At 44.1% G+C, this 14806-nt stretch overlaps 1 protein-coding gene across 6 annotated transcripts in view; it reads left to right on the plus strand.

The window, feature by feature from the left end:
- Window positions 1–14806, plus strand: part of Phc2 (polyhomeotic homolog 2) — a 108644-nt gene that overhangs the window by 20892 nt on the left and 72946 nt on the right. Inside the window, exon 1 of one of the 6 annotated variants that reach the window (XM_076565109.1) lies at window positions 1682–2004. The exons of the other annotated variants lie outside the window; for them this stretch is intronic. The gene's annotated coding sequence lies outside the window, so the exon portion shown is untranslated. Of the gene's footprint in view, window positions 1–1681; window positions 2005–14806 lie in introns of those variants that run through there. 6 annotated transcript variants of the gene reach the window in all.

Below are 14806 nucleotides of genomic sequence, written 5' to 3' on the forward strand. Positions count from 1 at the left end.
TGAAACTAATTATAACAGTCTGCCTTTGGACGATGTTATGTAGGGCAATAAATCAACCTCAACTATTAACCTTTGGTGTGTATGACACACGATGGGGGGTGTACACATGTAAGTGTTTAGTATCTCACGTGTGTGAGGCATCTCAGTCTCCATCTCAGCCTAAATTCCGTTCTTAGGTACACAATGAGCTGAGATGTAGTGGCATTAATGATGCATTCATGAGTTCCTCTCCACCACGCTCCCTTTTCCACGGCAGCATAGCCCACAGGAGTCCCATAATTCAGCTGCCAACAGACCACAAATGCAATGTTGGACTCTTGCACTCAGTCATGTACTCTGGAGCCACCGGAGTCCTGGTAAGGTGAAGCTGGATGAATGATGATTGTTTCTTTCATCAGGAAAATAATTAGAAGCTCATGATTTGCATACAGTGGATCAAAACAATGAAAGAGCTGCAGGGACAGCACACTGTTATCTAGATATATAGCCAAATTTAACTCGACACTGTTAGTGGGATTTGCTCTGCCCATGACCTTGGGCTATACGCCTGAAGGAGGAGGTGCTTCTTGCCATGACCTCTTAAAAGGAAAGGGAGAGGGATCACGAGGTCTCTTCTTCCTGCTTCCTGGTGGGATCAATCTGCCAGGTGGATTTGCTCCAGTCAGATCAGAGGATGGCTTCAGCTGTCTACTCAGTTCTGTATTCATTAGTGTATTTCCTCCATTTATACTCTAATAAATTCCCTAATACTCCTTAAGCAGACTCCCATGGATTTCTCACTTTACCACACCACACCACATGTTAGGCCTTCGAGTATGTGGTTGTTGCGCTGTTGGCCAAGTCTGCTTGTCCTGAGAATTCTGTGTTTTATACCTAACAATTTTTAAAGACAAACTTCACATTTGAGGTTGCTATCATGGGATTAAAAACAAAAACAAAAACAAACAAAAAACCGTTCCTCAGTGCATTCATTTTCTACTAAAAGTTAAAAGAATACAAGATTTCCTCTTATGAGATTCTGGAAAAAATTCCAAACAGACAGTCTCGTTATCTGCCCAAGTTATTACATTCTAACCAAACAACCCAATATTCTTTTTGTACCTTTCAAGCTATTGTATTTTTGCCTAGACTTGAGGCTCCTAATAACACAGGACTACCCGAAACTCATTGGTTCTTCTTTAGGTCAAATCAAAGCCTGAAAGCATAAGGAAGTCCTTCGTATGTCTTCACACTGGTGACAGGTTTGGAAGAGGTCCCAGCACTGAACCTTTCAATCAGAGAACTGCATGGCAGAGGCTACATGACCACATATAGTCTGTCCCGGCAGAGTGGCGCTCTCTTCCGCTCGGTGATAGAGCAAGCAGGAAGGAACAGTGTAAGAGTTGAGCCTCATGCACTCTTGGGTGCAATCATTCCCTATTCTGACATTCTCAGGATCCCATCTGTGATATCCACAGACACTGCAGGGCATTGATTGGCTCCTTCTTGCTAGTCTCTGATCTCCCTTAACACGAGGTCTCTTAGTTCTCTTGCAAGCCAAGAACATCTTCTTTATCTATCTATTTTTCCTGCTTTTCTCTTTACATGGCTAATCATGTCTGGATCCCTTTCCAGTTGGCAGGAAAGCCACTCTAATCTCCCACAAGATATTTTTGCTTCTGGCCTGGGCCTGGAGTGGACTTTGTGGCAGAGGGAAGAGAGTCTGCTGGGGTTGCTGGTCAAGCGCTGGAGGACCTTTACTAACATTGCTGGCTGAGCCCGGGGAATCTTCAAGGGAATTTTCTTCATAGAACATGTGAAACGACCCAAGAGTCGCAGCTGTGGAAAGCATTTGTGATGTCACCATTGGCAACAGGCCAAAGCCTCAAAGCCTAGCTCCCAAACAGCTTGGGAAGCACTGTTTAGTCCCGGAAGGGACTAAAACCCCGAACCTGAACAGGCAGTGTGAAATAAGCCAGGCTCTTCCTACAGTTAATCTCTAGCTGGACCCACAACCACCACAAGGTAAGCATCCCTTTCCTGAAAGGCTGGGATTAGAAACATTTTAGAGTACAGCTTTTTAAAATTTTGAAATATTTGCTTCTAAATAATGAGACATTTTGGAGATGGGACCCAACTCTAAACATAAAGTTTGTGTTTTGTGTATACGTTATGTACAGAGGCTGACTGTTAACTATATTGCTTTTTAAATAACTTTTTCATGAAGCAATGAATTTCATGATAGAATTTTCCACAGAGGTATCTTGTCAATGCTTGAAAGGTCTCAGATTCGGGAGGATTGGGGATTTTTGGATGGAAGATGCTTAGCCTGTACTTTGCAACTGCCCTGACTCTGCTCTCGAGGTGAAGCGCTTAGGCTGTAGTTTCTCTCAGCCTCTTCTTGGTGTCTGGTGTTGATTGACAGCTCCAGGATTAGACAGTGGGTTCAGTCAGTGCTTGTTAGTTTAGCAATGGTCATTACCTCCTGGGTCCCCCATGAGTCTTGAGTGTAGCTACTTTAAAAGCCCATATCTAAAGTCCTTGATGACAGCCCCTAAAAAGGCGTAAGTGCCAGCAGCCTTTACTTTGGTTTGTGGCTAATTGGGCATTTAGCACCTTGCTTTCAAACACCATGCCAGGCTTTCAAATTCTGCCCTCCTTCAGACCTGAGGGTGATGACCCAAATGCACCTTCAGCACCCAGATTTTGTCTTTTATAATTAGAAACATGTCTTACCAAATTCAAATGTTTACCATTTGGGGATAAGGGCTAAGTGGGATATATATATATATATATATATATATATATATATATATATATGGCACTGTATTGGGGAGGGCATTTTTAGTGTGACATATATATACAGGCCTGTGTGATGATCATATCTATAAGTTCTGTTATTAGCCAGTCAGTTGAGTAGTGATGCTTCTCATATACAGAATAAGGATTCAGGATTCATGTCTTGTTTTTCTTATTCATCTCCAACAAAATCTGAGTGAAACTCAGAAACATTGGTGAGGAGGCATGATGTTTAGTATTTGCATTTAGCATTTAGGTTTTATTTCTTTTTATTGTCTTTTTTCTGCATATACTGAGAATTGAACCTACAGCCTCACACACACAAGGCAATCACTATACCACTGAGCTACACTCCCTACCCTTCTTTTTTTTTTCCTTTTACTTTATTTTACAATACCATTCAGTTCTACATATCAGCCACGGGTTCCCCTGTTCTCCCCCCTCCCACCCCCTCCCCTTCCCCCCAGCCCACCCCCCATTCCCACCTTCTCCAGGGCAAATCCTCCCCCGAGGACTGCGATCAACCTGGTAGACTCAGTCCAGGCAGGTCCAGTCCCTTCCTCCCAGACTGAGCCAAGCGTCCCTGCATAAGCTCCAGGTTTCAAACAGCCAACTCATGCAATGAGCACAGGACTTAGTCCCACTGCCTAGATGCCTCCCAAACAGATCAAGCCAAGCAACTGTCTCACCTATTCAGAGGGCCTGATCCAGCTGGGGGCCCCTCAGCCTCTGGTTCATAGTTCATGTGTTTCCATTCATTTGGCTATTTTTTTTCAATAATTGAGTAAATCCGAAATTTATTATAAGCCACAGTCGTCCTAGGGACCTCCATGCTATATATATAGCCTCCATGGTTCTATGGGTTGTGGTCTGATTGTTCTTTATTTTATATCTAGAATCCACTTATGAGTGAGTACATACCATGACTGTCTTTCTGAGTTTGGGTTACCTCACTCAGGATGATTTTTTCTAGTTCCATCCATTTGCCTGCAAATTTCATGCTTTCATTGTTTTTCTCTGCTGAGTAGTACTCCATTGTGTATATGTACCACATTTTTTTTCATCCATTCTTCCATGGACGGGCATCTAGGTTGTTTCCAGGTTCTGGCTATTACAAATAGTGCTGCTATGAACATATGGTATGAATCAGCATTCCTTGGGTATATGCCCAAGACTGGGATGGCTGGGTCTTAAGGTAGTTCGATTCCTAATTTTCTGAGAAACCGCCATACTGATTTCCACAGTGGTTGTACAAGTTTGCATTCCCACCAACAGTGGAGGAGTGTTCCCTTTGCTCCACATCCTCTCCAACATTGACTGTCATTGGTGTTTTTGATCGTAGCCATTCTGACAGATGTAAGGTGGTATCTCAGAGTCGTTTTGATTTGCATTTCTCTGATGATTAAGGATGTTGACCATTTCTTTAAATGTCTTTCAGCCATTTGTGATTCTTGTTTTGTGAATTCTCTGTTTACCTCTTTAGCCCATTTTTTAATTGGACTGTTTAGTATTTTGATGTCTAGTTTCTTGAGTTCTTTATATACTGTGGAGATCAATCCTCTGTCAGATGTGGGGTTGGTGAAGATCTTTTCCCATTCTGTTGGCTGTCTTTTTGTCTTATTGACTGTGTCTTTTGCCCTGCAAAAGCTTCTCAATTTGGAGAGGTCCCATTTATTAATTGTTGTGCTCAGGGTCTGTGCTATTGGTGTTTTATTTAGGAAATGGTCTCCAGTGCCAAAGCATTCAAGAGTGCTTCCTACTTTCTTTTCTATTAAGTTTAGTGTAACTGGATTTATGTTCAGGTCTTTGATCCACTTGGACTTGAGTTTTGTGCATGGTGACAGATATGGATCTATTTGTAATCTTTTACATTTTGAGATCCAGTTATGCCAGCACCATTTGTTGAAGATACTTTCTTTGTTCCATTGTATAGTTTTGGCTCCTTTGTCAAAAACCAGGTGTTCATATGTGCATGGATTAATGTCAGGGTCTTCAATTCGATTCCATTGGTCCATATGTCGGTTTTTATACCAGTACCAAGCTATTTTTATTACTATAGCTCTATAGTAGAGTTTGAGGTCAGAGATGGTGATGCCTCCAAGGGTTGCTTTATCATATAGGATTCTTTTAGCTATCCTGGGTCTTTTGTTTTTCCATATGAAGTTGAGTATTTTTCTTTCCAAGTCTGTGAAGAATTGTGTTGGGATTTTGATGGGGATTGCATTGAATCTGTAGATTGCTTTTGCCCTACCCTTCTTTTTACTCGTTTTTTTTTTTTTTTCGAGACAGGGTTTCTCTGCGTAACTTTGCACCTTTCCTGGAGCTCACTTGGTAGCCCAGGCTGGCCTCGAACTCACAGAGATCCGCCTGGCTCTGCCTCCCGAGTGCTGGGATTAAAGGCGTGCGCCACCACCACCCGGCTCTTTTTACTCTTTATTTTGAGGCAGAGCTTCACTCTCTTTCTAATAAAAAAATTATACATATTCATAATTCAATACATGTATACAATGGGTAATGATCAGATCGAGGTAGTAGCATTCCATCTTATGTCTTTGTGTTTGGGGCCTGTGGTAGTTTTAATGAGAATGTCCCCCACGGGCTCACACATTTTTGAGTACTTAGTCCCCAGTTGATGGAACTGTTTGGGAAGAATTAGGAGGTGTGGCCTTCTTGGATAAGGTGTGTCTCTTGCACGGGAGGGCTTTGCAGTTTCAAAACACTCACACCATTCCCAATGTGCCTCTCTCTCTGCCTCCTGCTTGTGGATCAAGATGTGAGCTCTCAGCTGTTCCTGCCGCCATGCCTTGGCTCCGCCATCATGGACACTAATCCTTTGAAACTCTATGCCCAATTAAATACTTTCTTTTATAAGTTTTCTTGGTTGTGGTGTTTTGTCACAGCAATAAAAAAGTAATTTAAGACAGAGCCACCAAACTCCCCTTCCCTAATTCTTTGTAAAATACATCATAAGTTGTTGTAAAATGTAGTCATGCAACTGTGTGTAGAACACTATAACTTAGTGCCTCCTACTTGTGTTTTAGAATCATGATCCCAATTCTATGTCTCCTACTACAACCTTTCCCAGCCTCAGGTAATCTGTTCTACCTTCTTACTTGACATTAAGTTTTTAGCTTTTCATATGGGTGAAAATGTAGCAGTCATCTTTCTGGCTTATTTCACTTAACACAATGACCTGTGGTTTTTGTCTATTTTTCAGTGAGTGACAAGATTTCATCTACTGTGAATAATAGCATCTTGGTCTTTGAGTTACATATATGTGTTGGTTAAGAGGTGGTCTCTAGGCCAGGTTTCTTTAGACACTTCCTGGACGTAAACTCTGACTTTTCCAATTACTGATTGTAAGTGGAACTTTGGTCAAGTTATTTGCCTTCTCCATGTTAATGAATTCACTGTGGCTGTAATAAGGGTTGGCAGGTTTCTTGTGCTTTTATGTAAATATGATGATGTTTGCATGCAAAGACAGTTTCATGTCTTCCTTTCCAATCTTTACACCTTTCTTAAAACCTGCCTTATTGCATTGGCTGGCATTGCCAGTGAAATGTTGAACTGCTTTGCTGTTCCCAGTCTCAGGGGAAAGCATTCAGTCTTTCACTGAATAAACACGTTAGCTGTAGGTTTTATCACATGGCCTTTTAAAGTTGAGAACATTTTTTGTTGTTGTTTCTACTTTGCTTAGAGTTGTTATGAGACTGGGTATTACATTTTACAAATAACTTTCCTTGAGCTATAGCAGTGGTTCTCAACCTGTGGGTCACTACCCCTTTGGCTGTTGAATGACCTTTTCACAGGGGTTGCCTATGACAATCCTGCATATCAGATATTTACATTATGATTCATACAGAAGCAAAATTACAGTTATTAAGTAGCAATGAAAATAATTTATGTTTGGGGGTCACCACACATGAACTATATTAAAAGGTCACAGCATTAGGAAGGTTGAGAACCACTAAGCTATAGGGATAATCATGTGTTCATCTTTATTAGTATGACATATAATGAATAATTTTTCCAATGTTAAGCCACTTCCTGAATATAACAAAAAAATATTTTTTATAGATTTGTTGGGAAGTAGTAGTTCTCTAGGCTTCCTCTCTAGTCATCTTAACTATAAAGATACTATGTTAAAGATAGAATAATTAACAATTATGCATGTTGGGAGTGAGAAACAAATGATTATATTCAGACATCCTAGCTAGTAATTTAAATGCATTTTAGTGATATATAAACCAATACCACAAGAATAAAATATCATGCTAATCTCCTATTCATTTGCTTGTCCCATAATTCCCAGTTTTAAAAAAAAAATCTAAATTCTTTCTAAATCTTCCTTTTTAAAGTACTGGGACCTGGAGAGATGGTTCAGTCAATAAGTGCTTGCCACATACTCACAAGGACCTGAGTTCAGATCCCCAGCACCCAAGTGAAAAAGCCAAGCACCACAATAGGAAGAGACAGGAGTATCCTGAGCTCACTGGTCAGCCAGCCAACCAGCCAGGCAATATGCGAGCTCCAGGTTCAGTGAGAGACCCTGCCTCAAAAAGTCAGGTGGAGAGCAGCAGAAAGGTCTTTGATCTACACATACACACACCTGCACACACACACACACACACACACACACACACACACACACGCTCACACACGCTCACACACGCTCACACATGCTCACACATGCTCACACACACACCGGGGGATTATGCGTACACTACACACACAAAAGAATTTAATAAAAGAAAGAAATGAGCATACTGAGCCATGGTGCTGGCTAGTTCCTATTGAAATCTAATTCATTCCGCACCTAGAGGTCTTTTAGAATAGTGATAAGAACCATGAGTGCCCGGATGAGGAAAGGACCCCATGCTTGGTGCCCTAGTTTACTGTACTTTCTTTTCCACGGTGACCGTGACTCTTCTCTTTATAGGGGTATTTTTGTTGTTTGTCCCTAGGTGTCAACCGGCCCCTTTTATTGTTGTGACTGCTATATTTGCAAAGAGGCATTTTAAAGTTAGTATGAATGTGGTAAGAAGTATCCAGTCCCCCTGGTTTCCACCTGCAGTCCTACAAATGGAGAGAGCCAAAGGGGCCATCGGCTGAGGGAGCCTCCCATTAGGTTTGTGTGCAGAGCCTGGGTCCCCGACTGCACGGTCTGCACACCACCTTTCGTACAGACAGAGTGAATCAGGCAGAAGAGTAGGTTCGTGTGACTGGAGCCGCCCTGGAATCTCACTGCTCTCTCCTGTGAAGCTGCCTTGCACACCCTTCTCTGGGCACCTGCAGCCTGCAGGATCAAGAAGGCACCCTCAGCTCTTACTGCACATGGCAGCTTCCAGAAGCAGCATGACCTGCCCCATCCCACTGCTGTTCTCAGCCCATTCCTGACTCCACTTCTTGTGGTCCCCATGGAGTGCCACTCGGGACCCACTGCACATGCTCCCTGAGAGTCATTCCCAAAGATGCCTGCTCTGGGGGAAGCAGCTAAGTCAGCCGAGGAAGATGAGGAATCACACCAGTCAGTCAGAGGGGAAGAGTCGGACATATTGAAAATGACATCAGTGCAGTGATCCCACGGGGATTAATACAAATTAAGCCCATATGTTTTTCCTGGAAATTCCCACTCATTGCAGGCATCCATTTTGCTCTGTAATGGAGTGGGGGCAGGTGTTTCTCAGTCCATTCAGCAGCAGAGACAATTAAGCCTGGTTGGTCAGAGTGTCCCAAAACCACCAAGTAGGCAGCAGACCTTCCAGGATATCCCCCACGCATGAAGGGATTATCGTGAGTTTTCCCTTTGAGCAGTCTTTCAAAATATTTTCATTTAGTTTGGGGGTGCGGTAATATAAAGATATGAGGACAGTGTGAAATGGAGATTATTTCATAGAAAACTGTCACTTGTTACGTATTCTGCCGTTTCTGTTTCTTAGCAATCAGTTCAGCTCATTTACTGTGTGCCACCTATGTGTTCATGGGCGAACGCTCCTCTTCGTTCTGGGTGGTCAGAAGTTATGTACAAACCGAGTAGGACTGAGGGTGAGATCACAAGCATACAAACATGCCTGATAACCAGTGGGGGTGGGGGAAGGGCGATCATAGCTATTAGATAGAAAATTACTCTAGATTATTATTTTAATAACTTACGTTGGGTTTTTTCTTATTATAAAAACATGTTTTCAATTACAGAAGATTCAAAGGTTTAAAAAAGGCAAAGAAAACTTATCTCAGGACCCCTAGCATAGTGATATTAATTTTTACATCCTTTCAAACTTTTATCAGTACAAAATAAAAATCTTGTTTTATACTCCTTTATAGGCTGCATTTATAACTTTCTGTGAACATTTTTGTGTCACTAACTGTCATAATACTCAATTTTGTAAAAGTACAGTCATGAATTTCCTAATGGTTAAGATGTAAACTTTAACATTTCTTCTCTTACAATAACTGTAAGGTACCTAAATGTTTGTGAAAATCATGACTTTTTTTTAAAGACAGAGTTTCTCTGTAGTCCTGGCTGTCCTGGAACTTGCTTTGTAGCCCAGGCTGGCCTTGAACTCAGAGATTAACCTGCCTCTGCCTCCTGAGTGCTGGGATTAAAGGCATGCGCCGCCGCCGCCGTCGCCGCCACCGCCGCCGCCGCCGCCCACCACTGCCTGTCTTGATTTTTTTTTTTTGGGGGGGGGTGGCTTCTCATCACCCAGTCTGAACTGGCCGCCCTGCTGCAGTGCCCTACGCAGTGATTGGTGCTGTCTGATTTTTTCACTGCTCCCTGGCAGATGTAAACACTCAGGAGCCTCCTCCTGCTCACCACTCCGTCCTGAAGTGCGCACAGTACGTTCTCAGTAAGTATCCAGGACTGAGATGCCCAGTCCTGCTTCAGTTACGGAGAGGTGGGCCCCGGAAATAGAGGAAAAAGACAAAACAAAGTGAAGAAAAGCCAGGAACTACTTAAGGATCTATTATATTAAAATAGGAAGTGAAAAGAAGAGACAAGAAATGTGTGGAAATGGGCTCAAAAAGAGAAGGAAATACTTCAGTTATAAGTACTACTGTTATTTTGGGAAAACTCTTAATTAAAGGGAAGGAACTAATTGTATTGCTCCTTCTCTGTAGGGTACCTGAATTGCCAGATGTGAGTTTTGTTTCTAGTTTTTAGTTTGTTGTTATGGTGGTTCTGGGTTTTTTGTTGTTGTTGTTGTTGTTGTTGTTTTTTGAGACAGGGTCTCACTTTGTAGCCCTGTCTAGCCTGGCTGGTCTTGAACTCACAGACATCCACCTGCTTCTCCCTTCCAAATGCTGAGAGCAAAGGCATGCTATTTTTTTTTCCTTTTTTGAAAAAAGAACGTTTTACATTTGCTTCTTCCTGTTTTTAAGTTTAAAGTTTATTTGCTCTCATTGTGTGTGAGTGGGGATGTCAGGGAACAGCTGACCCCGTTCTGAGTCCTGCGGCCTTGGCTCTGCATTTTCTACACCTGCGCTGGTGAGTGAGGTTACAGGCCACCTGTCCTCCCTGCCCCCGCCCTGCCCCCGCCCTGCCCTGCTCTACTTTTCTCTAAACTTTAGTGTCTAAAGCATATGCTCTCACCTGATGTTCCTTTTCCATCTCCCCAACTAGAAATACAAGCTGCATAGGAAGGAACCCCGTTTCGTTCACCGCCTCACCCCTCATTTGAGAGAAGCTGCCTGGCTCAGGACCTTGATGGATGAATGAACAGCAGGGTAGAGGGTTGTGACTGTCACCCCAAGGTGCGGGGACCCTCACGGTCTGTAGAGGAATGAGGTGTTCTGGAAAGAGTGATGTAGGGCTAACTGGTAGGTGAGCTGGGGAAGTGGCTAGGACGGGAGCCTTGTGCAGTCCGTGTAGATCCTTGTGGTGAGGGCCTGGGATAGTACAGCAGCAGAAGGAAGGTGGATGGTGCCGTGACGGGCCTTAAATCCTTCAGATGGGCTGCACTCAGTTGCTCCACACCCCCAATCCTCAACCTGCCACCCCGCCAGGCTGTGACATCGGACTCACATTAGTGGGCCTTCCCCTCAGCCCCGTCTGTTTCTGCGTTCTTGTTCTGCCCATGCGTGCTCTTGACCAGCATCTTTCTCAGAACAAATGCCATGTCCGCTCCTCACGTCTCAAGTAAACCGCCAGTGGCCCGTGGTCTTGTTTTCCCTTATTTGGTTTGGTATTTGAGACAAGATCTTGTAGTCTACCTGGCTTAGTATTCTCTATGCCCAGATCAGCTCTGAACTCACAATAATCCTCTTGCCTCAGCTTCCTAAGGGCAGGGTTTACAGGTATGCACCATGCACCCAGCCCAGCCCTGGGTTATACTTTAAATCTAGACTTTGGTTTGTTGTTTAAATCTGGGCATGGTGCTACCTGCCTGTAACCCTACAACCAGGAAGCAGAGGCCGGAGGTCTGCCTAAAGTCTGAGGCCAGCCTGTGCTACACAGCAAGGTCCTGTCTCCAGAGAATCCTCAACCCTCCCCCACCAAAAAAGTAAAAATGAAAAAGATGTGATGCCAGTTCTCTTCTCATTCTCCCTCTTCTCCCACTCCCATTCCCCCCATGCTGAGGGAAAGTTCAGAAAAACCCACTTTTCAAATGTATACACCACTCTAACCAACACACAACTAAAATTGTTATTTTTACACTATAAAATGATTAATATTTGGACTTGAGTCTTTAGACAGTTTCCCTAAGAATATTACTTATCTACTATTTTTTAAATTTTTTTTGTTTTTTAACCACTTTTTTAATATAGAGAACAATGGAGTGATAATTCATTGAATCTTCTAATATCAGCAAGGATAGACATCCTGAAGCACATTATTGTAGTGGATAGCTGTTTGAGCCATGCCCTGAAGCACCACCCCTAGTGAGGTAGCAGGTGGTTGTTACACCTGCCTATGACCTTGAGGTACATGGCCCTGGGGTATGGCCACTGGGGACCCTTGAGACCTGGGATGCATGTACACACACACTCTCTCTCTTTGCTACCTCATGGTGGGGCAAACTCCAAAGGCCCTGGTGGCCTCCACCCTCAGCCTCCATGACTGCTGTAGCACACTTCCCATGCTTCCCTGTCTCTTTTATTATTTTTTTTTTCGTTTTTTGAGACAGGTTTTCTCAGTGTAGCTTTGTGCCTTTCCTGGATCTTGCTCTGTAGACCAGGCTGACCTCAAACTCACAAAGATCCACCTGGCTCTGCTTCCCGAGTGCTGGTATTAAAGGTGTGCACCACCACCACCCGGCCCCTGTCTCTTTTAAAATTCCCACCCTGCTCTCAGAGCCTGCTCCCTGCCATCCCACAGCTTTCTCCCCTCCAGACCTGCTAGCTCAGTCAGGAGAGCATGTGACTCTTAATCTCAGGGTCGTGCGTTTGTGCCCCATATTGGGTGCCAAGTTTTGGGATAAAATTGCTAGCTATCCATGGAGCCTGCTTAATGAGCAAAGGAATTTATTTGGGGGTTAACTCACAAGACAGAATAAAGGAATTTGTTGCAGGATTGTGGAAGAGTGAGGCATGTTCCAACACGGTTCTCTGACAAGTTCTGCCCTGGTCCGTACCAGCATCCAAAACCACAAGGCAGCAGACAGAGAGTGTGTGTACATGCATCCGAGGTGTTAAGGGTCCCCCAGTGGCCATGCCCCAGGAGCATGTACCTCGAGGTCATAGGCAGGTGTAACAGTTACCTGCTACCTTTCTAGGGGCAGTGCTTTAGGACATGGCTCAAACAGCCATCCCTTACACATTATTCCAACTTAAATCCTACCAGCCAACAGTATATCTTCCCATGTCAACATGTAGGATTCTAATTAGCACTGGTGCAGAATAACCCATTATGTATGTGCATGTGTATGTGTGTATATATGTGTGTACAGTTGTGTGTGTGCAGATGTGTTGCATGTGTGTGTATGTGTGCAGGTATGCATATGTGCATGTGTGTGTGCATATGTGTGTGTGCACAGATGTGTGTACATGGATGTGTGTATGCAGATATTTATGTGCAGTTGTGTGTGTGTGTGTGTGTGTGTGTGTGTGTGTGTGTGTGTGTGTGAGACATAACAGCAGCCTGAGCTCTGCCTGTCTTGGGATGCTGCTTCACCACCTGCTAAGAGACTTTAGGCCGGTTTCTTAATCTCAGTGATCTCATTTTCTTCATTCACAACATAGACAGAGTAACAGAATTGGCTTGAAGATGAGATGATCTGTGGGAGCCTCGGAGCCTCCCTGCTGCCCAGTGAGTGCTCAGTCATGCTACTACAGGCTGTTCGCCTCCTCTCACATTGCTGTTAGTGTTTGGACTGGTTCCAGGTGTCTGCTGTGACAGTGTTGCCATGAGCATCCCTGTATATTTGTGGGGCCGGGGAAGGGCTCCGTAGGGAAGCCCTCACTGCTCACGCATGCGTTCCACCCACACCCTGTGTGGAGCTGTGAGCAGTAACATTCATCTTTGCTCCCAGCTCCTACAGCGAGGCAGGAGGCGGAGTCAGGGACACCCCAGCAGCTCGTGGCCCAGCTAGCCTGGTGTACACAACAATAAACAACAAAAATACCTTGTTTCAAACAAGGTGGAAACCAAGGAACGGCTCCCAAGATGTACTGTGACCTCCACACATGGACCACGACATATCCATGTCCCCCAACATAGACACACATGCATATCATATATAGACACATATTCTGCACATACACATATGTGCATGCATGCCTGTGTGTGTGTTAGTGTGTGCACACACAGTTTCGTGTGCTCTGTATCCTTTAATGTAAATTCCTGAAGAGGAGGTTCTTAGGTCAAAGGACATATACCTACAAATATTTATTGCCAAATTTCTCTTTAAAACTGGTATTCCGAATCAAACTTCTTACCAGTAGTTTAGGGAGCATTTTACCCTCCTCACCTCAACCCTGGCTACTAACACATTTCTAAACTGTTTCCATGCTCAGTTATTTTGTTTTGCTTCTCTTTAAATATGAGTAAAGCTAATACTTCCACAGAGGAAACATCTGTCTTTCTTCACAGTGATAAGCTCCTGCTCCTATCCCTTGCCTGTTTTCCTGCTAAATCATCTTTTCATTGCTTTTTCCTGAGCTCTCAACGCCTTAAAGATAAGAAGGCTGTCAACCGTTTTCAGAAACTTGGTGACTGTGAAGTCGGATAGAACTCAGTTACACATGTTATTTTGTAAACAGTGTAGAGCTTCTGCTTGCTTTTCTGTCTCGGTTTGTCCGGGCTATTCCCACCAAGCCTTTCTCTGGGTCACAGTCTGTGCCTCTGTTGTGTATTCCCCTACTCCCCCCCCCCCAACACCTCCCTCATTCCATCGGGCCAGCTTCTCTGCCAGACTCAGTGACTGGTGTGACGGCCTCACTGTAGAAGTTTCCAGGGGAGACTGAGTCACAGCCCTAAGACATAAACCACACTGGATCTTTACACCTAGAAAGTAAGACTGCTTGAGCAGATCTAAGCAGGCTCTGTGCATATGTCCAAACCAAGATGCTCAGGTCCGGTACAGAGGCCACATGGCTCCCCTGCTTGTGTGGCTGCTGTTGGGAACACTTAGAACTGGGCACAGGGCTGTCTGGTGCCCACTCACCTACTCCTGGGAATTGTCCCAAATGGGAAGGGCAATGATGAGAATGTGACTGTAATACTGTGCTTGTGAGCTCACTGTCTGAAATAACTCACATGCCTTTGGGGGAGGGTCTGCTGTGGTCCGGTTAGTCCACACACATCTGCTTCAAATCCCATGCTTCTTCAAGGGATGCAGGTTCCTCTGGGGTTGAGAAGATTCCGGTGGTACAGTGTCTCACCCCAGGTACCCACACTGCTCTGCTGCACTGTTCACATGATCCGACTGTGATAGGACCAGTGATACATTCGTTCTTACAGTTTTGTTATGATCACTGAAGGTGGACTGGCTTTTTCCCCTAACACCTGAGCATCTCCAAGTGAGGCTGTCAAGATAACTGAATTTGCCCCCAAAACACTTCATAGTCAATGTCTGGGGACAGAGCT

Source organism: Peromyscus maniculatus, chromosome 2, assembly GCF_049852395.1.
Source record: "Peromyscus maniculatus bairdii isolate BWxNUB_F1_BW_parent chromosome 2, HU_Pman_BW_mat_3.1, whole genome shotgun sequence".
Classification (NCBI taxonomy): domain Eukaryota; kingdom Metazoa; phylum Chordata; class Mammalia; order Rodentia; family Cricetidae; genus Peromyscus; species Peromyscus maniculatus.